The sequence below is a fragment of the Rhipicephalus sanguineus genome, chromosome 2, assembly GCF_013339695.2.
Source record: "Rhipicephalus sanguineus isolate Rsan-2018 chromosome 2, BIME_Rsan_1.4, whole genome shotgun sequence".
In the NCBI taxonomy this organism is placed as follows: Eukaryota; Metazoa; Arthropoda; class Arachnida; order Ixodida; family Ixodidae; genus Rhipicephalus; species Rhipicephalus sanguineus.
In genome coordinates, this window is record NC_051177.1 from 101,391,604 (window position 1) to 101,403,794 (window position 12,191).

At 47.4% G+C, this 12,191-nt stretch overlaps 1 long non-coding RNA gene across 1 annotated transcript; it reads left to right on the plus strand.

The window, feature by feature from the left end:
• The first annotated feature begins 3,771 nt into the window (after positions 1–3,771).
• LOC119381235 (uncharacterized) lies at positions 3,772–9,558 on the plus strand. Its single transcript, XR_005181329.1, has 3 exons — positions 3,772–3,901; positions 6,081–6,260; positions 9,480–9,558. It is a non-coding gene; the product is annotated as an uncharacterized LOC119381235 (long non-coding RNA).
• The last annotated feature ends 2,633 nt before the right edge of the window (positions 9,559–12,191 follow it).

Here is a 12,191-nt window from a genome sequence, read left to right on the forward strand (position 1 = left end):
CACACAAAAAAAGTCCATGCGAGGTACACTGAGCAACCTCTCTTTAGAATACCCATTTTTCAACTCTGTAAAGCGACGGCAAGCGATGGTTTCCCGGGTGAAGAAATTAAGTTCCACTTCAGAGGCTTGTGAATGGGCTGGGGTCCCGACACATGCTGTCACGCGCGTCTCGGTTGGGATCTGGAAGAGGCAACCCTACAATGTGTCTCAAGTTCCCGGCACTTGTATCTACAGCAAACATTCGTCACATTCCGTGACTGCACTCTGGCTCTCAGAATACTAGAAACGAGAGCCTCTGGGATGCCAAGCTAAAGCCAAATGTTCCTAATGTTCTAGTATCTGCATCACGCAAGGCCGCGTGCGCTTGTTCGAATGCTCATCTGTCCATTTCTTTACGCGCAAACGTAAATGCCCCATTTGTCAAATTGCTGTCGGGGAGTGTGTCTCCACAAGTAGCGCTTCGTAGTAGGCTTAGCAGAAAAGGAGAAAGACGAAGCGTCGCTAAAGAGGCGCTTGTGAGCCAAGGGAAACAAGGCGATTAGGCAGAAAAAAACATTCGCTTACTAATTAGATTAACTACCATGGTGTCTGGTTGCACTAGCAAACACGAACGCATCTCACACGATGACTCCGAACATTTGGTTTACCATTGCTGGGGTCAAGGGGTAGCGGATAAACCTCTTTTACGCGCAAGTGTAAATGCCCCATTAGTCAAATAGCCGCCGTGGAGTGCGTGAAAGCCCTCCTGATAAACGTGAAGACACGTACGACTGGCAGTGCACAAGGGGGCAGCACAAATTCGCTTGCGCGTCGCCCGCGTTCACGGAATGAAAGATCACTGTAACTCCTTTGCTGCAGGTGCCGTGCGGTAAGTCGTCCGTATAACCCTAAATTATCAAAACTATTTCGGGGAAATTCCGCCAGATACCGCACACCGTGGTAATCGATTTCATGCGAAGCAGTCAGCGAGTACCTACATATGCCGCACTCCGAGCGAAGTCTTACACTCTAAAAAAAAAAAAAGAAAGGAGTATGTGTTAGTCTTTTCAATGAGATCCTGACTTGCCAGGTATATGACTCTCATCAAAGAGACACGTCAACTCTATTTCGGGTCCTACGACTCTCCGACGAGAGTATAACGATATCCTGAGAGAGTTGACGTGTCTCTTTAGAGAGAGTCGTATACCAGGCAAGTCAGGACTCACCACAAAGAGTCAAAGAATTTTTTTTCTTAGAGTGTACGCGGTGGATCGACGTCTCCCCACGGCATTGTCAATGTTAAAACAAATCTAGCTCCCTTTTTATCATTCTGCGGAAATTTGTGTTTCTCCGTCATTTCTTGTCTTTTCATCAAAACATCGTGCATTGTCTTCTTCTTTTCTATTTATTTTATTGCGATAGCAATTATATGGACAGTCTCGACTGGATTTTGCCGTCGCCGTCATGGATCGTATATGTATAAGTATGTATATATATACATATATATATATATATATATATATATATATATATAAAAGCCCCAAAGGAAAATAATTCATAAAAATGCTTCCGAAGCGCGGAATCGAACCGGGGACCTCTTGCTCCGCAGCGAGTGGCGCTAACCACTACGCCACGAAACGCAGATCCTCAACGGAGCTAACGGCGAGCGTTATATACACACCCTTTACCGCTGAACGGACTCAGAGACGGCAGGCGCTTATAAGCGTTTCTTCATTACCAGCGAGATGGCGCTAGAAGCGCGACGGGCGCATTTAAAAGTTGTCAGCGAGCTCGCTCGCTTCTTCTTATATTTACTCAGGGAGAACCTTGCCCTTCCGCTGTCTGCTCGCGCGGTTTTCTCATGGTGAGGGGAAGAGGGATGTTTCGAGCTTTCACCGTGATGTCCGCGCTCATGTTACGGAGCGTACCAAAGTCACTCGAGCTCAAGAGACGCCGCTAAGCGAACAAACAGAAGATGAGCGCGAAGTATCAAGTGTCACAGCTCGACACTTGAAGCACGCTAGTTTCCTTCGCTGCTTCGGCCGCCTTTGCAACAGGAGCGCTGTTCAAAGTGAGAGTATCCATTGGCGAGCCTCACTTCGTATGGCATTAGTTTCTTGCAATTTTATGGGCGAAGCTCCTTAAGCCGTGGGTCTGTCCTTCCTCTGTGACCGGTTTGTAACCACTCGTCAACGTCATCTTCTTCTACTGCATACCAGAACGCGCGCTTCTCACGAGCTAGTATGCAGTTCTGGTATGCAGTAGCAGAAGAAGACGACGTTGACGAGTGACTCTCGTGCGTGTTCGCCTGTGTGGCATTCTTTCTTCTTTACTGCGCGCGTTCTGGTATGCAGTAGAAGAAGAAGACGACGTTGACGAGTGACACTCTCGTGCGTGTTCGCCTGTGTGGTGTTCTTTCTTCTTTACTACGTCGTGGGTCTGTCCTTCCTCTGTGACCGGTTCGTAACCACCTAGTTGTATGACTCACTCAGCAGGTGGCGCTAGTGTGAGTGACGTCATGATGACATCACTCGCACGTGACTGACGCAATAAAAGGCAATCGCTCTTGACGCGCTTCCTCTTTCGCAGCGAGTCACCGGATGGAGCAGGTGGCTGTAGACAGTAGACGAACAAAATAAAAGAACAAAATAAAAGTTGATTTGTATATACGCACACAGTCTCACGTCTTTCTTAATGATGTAATGGGATAACTTTCACGGGAGAGTTACGGTTTACCGATGATCTCCCCCTCTCGAGCTTCGCCCACTTATCATTCATTTCGTGGATATGGCGCGATTTGTTTTTCTTTTTTTCGGTTCTATAACTCCTCGAGAAAGCCAATGGCAGCCCTATCGACATTGTTGGTATAGGCACGTGGCGCCAGGTTGCAAATGGCTGCGAATCGTTGACAAGCTGCGCAGAGGCTATCCTCTGTGAAGGCGCGCAGGCCTGTGACCAGCTCCTTGAAAAGAAGAGCGAGCGGTGAGTGGACTGGCTCTTCACAGTTCCATACGACTGAGGTTTAAGCAGCTTTCACAACTGTTGCAAACAGTGTGACAGGCAGGCAGTGAAATGGCCTCATCTCGGTAGCATAGCACCAGAAGCTTCTGACTGTCTTAACGCAATTGTGATTCATTGATTAAAACCACCGTGAAGCACTTGGGACTTTACGTTACCGTTTCTGAAAAAAAAAAGATTGACTAGTCTTGTGTCAATAAACAAAGCAGTAACCGCAAAGAAAACAAAGGATACTGCGGGAACTTATGAAAGCTCGTGTACCTTCCGTGTTTTGCAGTTAACTAGCGGCGCCCTTCTGGTGCGCTTGTAATAACCTCGAGATTATGTCGTGTGAACCTAGTATAAACACTGAAAGCGTTCAAAACGATATCCGGTGCGGCTGTTCCAATCATTTCGTCGTATCAACCACCACAACCACTAGCACCATTTTGTGCGGTGCAGCCAGACCTTCGTAACGGCAACGGCTAGGCCCGTTGCGTTTCCTGTATGCTTCTTATACCATGTCTCTCAGCCGCCTCGCGCTTTTTCAATCATGTTCTGCAGTTCAACGATATTTCACACGTTTACTGCACAGGCTAGCGCCATCGAGAACCTTACGCTTCTCACGTGACCAGGACAATCGGAGAGGGTGAGGGAGCTGCCGTCATGTTGCGCAAACTGTCCCTCCACGGCGCCATGTCCAAGGCGCGCGGAAGCGAGGACAGTCCGCGCACCAGGGTGAGGGTTCAGGAGTCGCTGCGTCAAGGCGGCAGAGGAAAAGCGGCGGCCGCCTCCGCTTCGCTGCTCAGCCAGCGGGTCGTGGCGTCACGCGACATCGACGACATCACCAACACCGAGGACGGCAGCGAGGACTTCAGCCAGATCGCTTCGCTGCTGCAGACGTTCTCGTCCCAAAGCAACCAAGGTCAGCGGGTAAATAGCTGTAGTGGGTATGGCCCCGTGACGTGTCTACGCTGCATCATGCACTCGCGGGCACGACACGGCGTGCCTCAGTTGCCGGTTACCCTTCGGTGATGGTATGCTAAGTGTAACAGAATGGATTCCAAGGTAAGGCAAGTGAACGACGGGGAGGCAGAAAGTTAGGTGGGTAGATGAGATTAAGAAGTTTGGGGGGATAACGTGACCGCAGCAAGCACAGAACCCGGTTGATTGGCGAAACATGGGAGAGGTCTTTGCCTTGCGGCGGGTGTAGTCAGGATGATGATGATGATGATGATGATGACGACGACGATGACCGTGTGCTAAGACACGGTCTTTTTTACTGGCAAACAACCAATCGGCATTTGTCTCCGACGCCGTTTGTCATAGGATAGTGCCCGGCCTCTCCCTATCGCATGCTGGCTGCGAGTGTTCTCTCGCCATCAGTTGTGACGTAACCAAACCCGCTGCCCCTAGCACCGGCCGCGTCGACTGATGATAGCTGGGTCAAGATTATGCATGCTTGCTCTAAACGAGGGTGCCAGAGTAGAAATAATGTGGTCTATAGTACCTGCGACTTCGTTAGAATTCACTGAGATTGGCTTTTCCTCACATCGTCTACTGCCGCGGAGAAGCCAGTTGACGAATACTTCACGGACGCGGGTATTTCGCTTCGACTACATCCGTATGGCCCTTCCTTCTAGATAAGCCTATAAATATCCAGTACAACAGCTCGAAAGCACGTGCCGAATATATCCAGTCAGGAAACAAGTTATCTATTGCAAGATTGCTGTTTTTACACGCCATTTTTAACGGCAGACACCCACAGGCGTTCTGGCATACATCAGGCCGTCTACAACCCTCCGAGATGCAACAATCTCGCCGATAACTTTTTATAATGAAAGCGCTTTTAGATTTTAGATTTCCGACGCATGCCTTAGGTTAATTCTGTGCTTATTTTTTTCTCGGTACCCTATGAGAAGTAAGCTTACTTTAGAAGCAGCTTTCGTATTCACACACACAAAAAAAAGAAACATCATTTTTAGGTCCAGAACTGGAAGAAAAAGAACACTAGTAAAAGTAAAGTGGGAAAGGAAAACTATCACTGTAAAATATAATTAATACGAAATTTAAACGAGGTGATTAGCCATGTGTTAAATTACACTCCATTAGTTTCGTGCTTGTCTGTACACTACTTTGCGTTGGCAACTGTTATGTAAGAAAGGGGGTGTAGCCAGCTCCACATGTTGGCACCATTCAATGTTTTTTTTTTTTTCAACTCGTTTTGAAATTAGAAAGCTGTTATGGTCGTTGATTGAGGAGTGAGGCACCGGGACGCATGGTACCAGTACTGTGCTTTTCGGTGCCTCTCATGGTACCAGTACCACACTAACTGTTACCTAATGTTGGCTAGTTTTGGCTAACTGTCCGCTTAATGTTGACGTAATGTTGGCAATTATGAACTGCTACTTGCTAATGGTGGCTACTGTCAGCTAGTGTTGCCGCTACGTGGCAGGAGCAGCTAATGCATAGCATACATTACGGTTCCAGACAAAACCATCTCCCCTTAAAAATCTTTCGCCTCACTCTTTTTATTCTACGTACGTTTCTCGTCCTCTGCTTGCTATCCGCTGCGCTAGGTTCTTGCGCCAGTTTTCTCTATAAACTTTCACGAATATCGCTTGAAACGTTGTTATCACCAACAGGTATTCATGGCTACATGTTTCTTGTATTTTCGTGCTTTTGCAGCGCTTGTTTCTGCATACATAACTGCTGCAGTTGAAGAGCGGCACTTATGAGACAATTTGCAAGTGCCTAATGATCCGCTGTGACATCTTGTGGAACTTTTATGTTATGTGCGGACATCACGCTTGTGTGAATATTTGTGTTTTGTGAACTTCTCTACTGAGTGGACACATCTTTGTATTGAAGTATTGGTACTGAGTGCTTGAGCGTTCGTCCATGTGCCTATTTGTTGTGATTGTGCGCGACTTTATGACGACAACTATTATGTAAGAGAAGTGACCGGCTCCACCCATTGGCTAAAACCTCTCCTTCTATACATATTAATTTTTTTTTAAAAAAGCTCGTTCGGAAATGTGACCGTAAAAGATCGACCGTCACGTCCGAAACAGTCCGGTCACGTTTTCTCTTTTTTTATTCAGGAAAGAAGCTGCAAACTACCGGTCAGCGCAAGGCCCAGGGCTCGATGGTGCTACCCGACATTCCCGAGAAGATCTCCCTCGAGGACTGGTCCGTCAAGGCGTGCTGCATCGAGGACATCGTCTACCCGAGCTCCCACAACAGGTCCTACATAACCAACTCGGTCATCACGACCTTCACGGGTGCGGATTGTAGCGAATCACGCTTCGTGACTCTCAGTGTATAGTTTTGAATCTTAAACGAATAGTTCTTAACACAGTGTAGTACACATTGAAGGAATTTACTCGATTCACTCGCAGACATCTTGAATTTTATACTGCTCAAGTGCTGTGACGAACGCTAAAATATGGCGACCCGTTTAAGCCATCTCGTCACTCTTTCGGGCGTTTTCTCCTTCTCTCTTTGAAATCTCGAATTGGACCGAGGAAGTAACCCTTTTTATTTTGGGGCAAAAAGGTAACTCAATCCCCTTGTCTGTCTTTCTGGGTATTTGTGTGAACACATAGCGAAGCCAACAAGAGCGTTTGCAGCTTCTTCTTAATCTTGTCGTAATTGGGAGATAAAGGAAAAATGAAAGTGGACGAAAAAACGCGCCGCCAGGGAATATCGAACCCCCGACCTTTGCATTACGCGTGTTAAGCACGAATTGTATAGCGTATCGCAGGCGTATCGCGTGTGTCGTGGGCTTCGTCCCCACTGGCGGCAAATCGATTTGTCGTGCACTTTAATTTTGCTCTGATATTTACAACACATCGGTTAAATACCTACAAATAATGGCCCGTGTGCTCTCCTCCATGCCATTATTTGTTGGCTTCGTATCTCTTGTTCTTAACAAACGAAAAAAAAAAAGGGGGCACCGCGACTGCTTTTCCTTCTGCAGTTTCTGTGTACCTCGGTCAATTTCGCGCCATTAATATAGAGAATGTCCCTGCTAATTTCGACCAAGATTTCAAAAAATCCGAGAGCTCTAGAAAACATTTACCAACTGCATATTAGAAGTATAGTCGTGCGTACTTACAGCCAGTGTATTTTTTTTTTATCAATAAGCATTATTTAAATATCTTTTTTTTATTTGGTCAGCTTTTTCATAATTACTTGAACCGCTTTTATGTGAATCATACAGTTTCAGACCGCCTCCAATAACCTAGGCATCTAGAACTTATTTGGTGCTGAAATCTATCAAGTTGTCCTTTCCTAGAAAAAAAAAACGAACGATCTCAAAGTGCGCAAAATATGAAACAGAACGCGCGCTCGCGCGTTGCAACTCAAACGCTTCCAAGCGAACTTCAATGAAAACACGGGGCATTCGTTTATCGCCGCATCGTACACGGCTTCGCCATGTAGGATGGTTCGATAGGTTTCGCGACCCAACTGGCAGAGAGACAAGCGTTGGCATCTGCTGATGTAACCATGTCTTATGCGTCACTCAGCATCGATTTAACTTTCGACAGGCTCCGATATACAAAACGAGACGAACACGTAAATTGATAGGTTGAGGCGGCCTAACACCTTACACTTGACACGCTAGGAATTAGGGCATGAAAGAAGCAGTTGAACAACTAAAATAGTGAATTAGTTAGTACTTAGTTGCGTAAAATACCGGTTTAAGTGCATACGACTACCGTTGATGTGCAGTTGGTACAACTTTTCTAGGGCTCTTGGTTTTTTTTTTATCTTGCTCAGTGTTAGCTTAGACACCCTGTATACACAGTCTATAGCTTGGACACCCTGTATACACAATCTATTTCTATACCAACAATAAATACTTCCATATAACATTTCGATCTCTACGTACATATCACACTCTTATAGCTTGTGTTATACGTTGAATAGCGTCGAGAGGAGTCCCTGTCCATGTTTGCACGGAAAAAAGGAGTCCCAAAAGCTCTGCAAGGGCCGATTTTGATTTAAAGGGGTCCTGAACTATTTTCCCAAGTTATCATCGAATGACCGCGGTATCGGAGTTGATTGCCTCACAAATCGACTGCTGCGAAAATCTCTCGAATCCGTCCAGAATGAGCGGAGTTACAGGAATTTTTCTCAGGCTTTTAGCTCGTTCTCTCTTCTCCTCTTCCTACAAGCGCGCTGGAAGTTACACAGGAAGGTATTACAAGGGGGAAATAAGCTACGTCAGCGGGCATCGCGACCTTGAGCGCGCGTCATGAAACGCGATCGCTCTCTCCCGCAGTGATTCCTGTGCACGCTAGTGTTGCTACTGTGTAATTTTAGCGCACTACAGAGCGCGGCGCCGGCACGTAGCGGAATCCTGTGGCGAGAAGCGCATCTGATCCAAACGCGGCTCCTGATTTATGTCCGCCGTGAGCCAATAGCAGCAATCTGCCGTTTGACGACACACAGCTGGCGCCCCGCTCACCGGAGTGAGTGAGGACGGGGCCTCCGTATGGAGAGAGGGCGCTTGAGAATGTATGTGCCGCGCACGACTACAATCTGAACTGTTCACAGCAGCGTTTGCCGTTCGTAGAATCTGTTTTTTTTTTTTCACGAAAATCTGTTTTTTTCATGAAGCCCGAGGGGTGGTTCAGGGCCCCTTTAATGGGACCGACAACTGCCCAGAACATGAAATGAGATGACTGTACTGATGGAAAGATTGTCCGTCGCATTGACTCAAACCAACCCTGTTTATCTCGTGAGAGGCGGATTTATATTTTTATTTCTTCATTGAAAGTCACGAAAAATGACCTTTGGCCCTCTGGCGGCAAAATCATACACGGTCCGATGAAGCCAGGTCACGTGACCGTTCATTGGTGTATGCGTTCGATGACTTTTCTGTTAGTACTGAAATATTGTTCATTTCTTTATATTAAAAGATATTACTCCATAAAAATGTACATATAGGCCTGCGTTAGTTGTATGCAACAAAGTGGCGCTGCCTTCGCTTGGCGTAATGATCCCATGCCACGAAAAGCCATCCATGACACAGGCGCAGGCAACCTTGGTCGCAGGCGCGCACAACGCTGTACAAATACCGAGAAGGTGTATAAAGCCACATCATCTCATTGTAACAGCTTGCTATTTTCAAAAGTGGTTGAAAAGCTCAAAATAAAGGTGGTTAAGCATAGCTACAGTAACTCCTGCGAAAGCAGAACAACGACAGCCTTCACAAGGGCTAGCGGCATCGCTATCAATTCTCAGCGTTGCTGGAGCAAGCCTTCATGCGTGTTTGGAGCCTTTCAGATCGAAAAATACTGCTTATAAAATAACTACGTGCTTTTAGGATAAACCACTGCAGCTACTAACGCTACGAAGGGTAAGCTTCCTGTCGCGCCGTAAAAAACTGGGTCGAGAAAAATCAGTTGTCGGTCCCTTTAAAGTATATTTCAGCTCTGGATGCGTGGATGTGGAACGCCGTTGTGACCCACGTGCTTTGCCGGCTTGCCCAGATCAGGCCTCGAGGGCGGATGTCAGCGGGAGCAGCTTGCTCGATTCGTCGTTCACCGATTCCAGCTCCACACTGTCTGTGCACGGCCAGCCTGGAGAACCGCGCCGCAGTCAGCGCCGCGAGAACAGAGCCGCTGGGTGAGTTTCCGTGGCGCTCATTCTCATGATGGCGAGTTGCTTGCGTCATTCTGACGCGGTGCGCCACATAGTGCTCAAAATTCCATTAACATTAAAAGAAGCCACTACTACTGCTTCTAACTATTCACTTTCATGGGGGGTTCACTGGTAATACATTTGAATACTTTGCATATATGTGCGAAGCTACCACAACTGTTGAAATCTATTAGAATAGACATATTGGCTAGTTTGTTGTGCATATATTTCGATGCTATGGACTCAGACAAAGATGAATGACAGCGTGAGAACTTTCAGGGTATCCTGGCCTCGGTGAGCAGTAGTGTATCCTTCACTTCACCAACGCTTTCAGTCATAGCATTCCACAGTTAGTTTGGTTTCCGGACTGCTTTGACGTCCATAAAATGTTACCATGCCCGTGTACAGCTTACATCAGTGACACGGTTTCTACAGTCGCTCAGCACGTGTCATTTTGGAACGTTTTACGTGCAGCAACCATTCTTCTTCTGTGTAACATTTTCGTTCTTCCGTAACTCGTTGAAAGTGTACCACTATAAGCGCGGTAACTATCTGCTCGGCTTTTGACAACAGCTCTTTATTCAGTGCAATGCTAAAAACAAATCTATGCAGCAGGATAAGCCTCCAAAACAAGCAGCATACTAAGCTTGTCTTAGCTGGCAGTTAACAAAGACAGTATGTGCGTTGTGGTTTAAAGATTTTTCACGTGGGCGAACACTGCCTTGTTACTATGCCGGTTCAACACATCGGGCTAGGTAGCACGTGGGTCAAAACACCGCCTACGTGTTCTCTTACTGCGTTCAAGCAAGATGCTTCGCTACCTAAAAGCAACAAAATTTAGTTTGGGATTTAGTGATGTGCGTCTTGAAATCGTCGAAGTTATTACCAACCTTACTCAAGATCAATCTGCCTCGGCGGGAATGAAAAGTTGTATACACGACACAAACCCACTTGCAAACAAGAGAATCGCATGTGATTCAGGTTAAGCTTGCCCGAGAGAAAAACAATGTAAACAAGTTTCAGAACTTAAGAGAATGTGCCCGTTCACCTGATGTGTGCCTTGAGCTCTCACTATCTCTCTCTACCTCTCAGCAATCAGAGACCGTATTGGCTCTGTGCCTGAGCAAAGGTTTGTTGAAAAGGAAGCCCATCGAATTAACCAGGGACGATACCGGCGCGCTTTCCCCGCAGGCTCCGCTGCCGGCGCAACGAAAATCCCGACATCGTAGTGCTCCTTGGCGCAACGAGGTTCCCCTGCCACCGTTCCCTGCTCTCTGTGCACTCGCGGTACTTCCAGGAGATCCTCGCAGCTAATCCCCAGACCCAGAAGGAAAGTTGCGCCAACAAATCCTTTCTATACCCTATGCCACTCTATCGCGTTATAGTTACATGCAGCTCGAAGAAAGCTGAGTCGGTGCATGATCTTATCAGGAGGACAACGTAAAGACATCGATCTACTACAGTGGAAATTTTTTCTTTCGTTTATAATCTGTGTCTTTGTTATCGCACGCGTATTCGGTATTTGAGACCGGGGATTGAGCATCAAATTACTGTTTTCGCTCGCCTGTGTTTAAAGCCTGGAGTGGGTGAGAAGGTAAGAGCTTTTGTGCGAGAAGTATGTGCCTTTTCATGCACCTAACGTCGCCACTGTTGCGAAGAATTAACGAGAAGACGAAGCACAACAGCCCCCATCGCAAAAGGCTTGGCGATGTGAACAAAAGAGTACGTCGAAGCAACGTGAATTACGTCCCGTTGAAGACTCAGTCACGTTTTCTTGAGCCTAAGACAAAGACGCGCGCTCGTTTCAGCACCAGTGCGCTGAAGTTCTCGAAGAGTGAAACTCCGATGGAAAGTTTTCTATCGCTACTCTTCTTGTTACCTGCAACCAAATCTCTGTGTTCTGCTCGGCTCGCTGTCTGGGGCCTTTCCACGCGGCGTCTGCCTCCCTCCGGTACGACAGCTCCCGAAAAAAAATGTGCGGAATCTATGGGGACAAAACAACAGGAAGGCTATCCTAGTAAGAACCAACCAACCTCTTTGAGGCCCCAAAGGCAGCTTGGACAACGAGCCGGCTGGCCGGTAGACCCAGAAAGGTATATGTAGTGCGAGCGCACAACGGTGCACGTCGGCGAGGAAGACAACAGCATGCCGACGAGGACGACAACGAAGCCACTGGAGCCAACCTTATTAGCGGGCTTGCCGACGGTGTCATTCCTAAAAGCCACCACCGCTACTCCCGAAAGCAGGCTGTATATCTATACGAACGTATCATGTTGTCCACGCGTAAAATACTTTCGCGGGCAGCAAATAATCTCCCCCTCATCGGGAGAAGAACGGGAGGGAAGTCGGCGTGAGGGACGGCGTGGGCAGGCGATACCATCAGCGAGCCCTTTCGTGTCTACACCCTCCCGTCTGCCCCTTTTCAGCCCTGTCTCGCTCATTGGGCGCTCCGCTATCAAATTACCGATTTCCGGTCGATAGAGACGCACCGAATGACGATGGCGAAGTGGATGGGGGAGGACCACCATCTACGCTATACCCGGGGCTCTATACATCAAGGG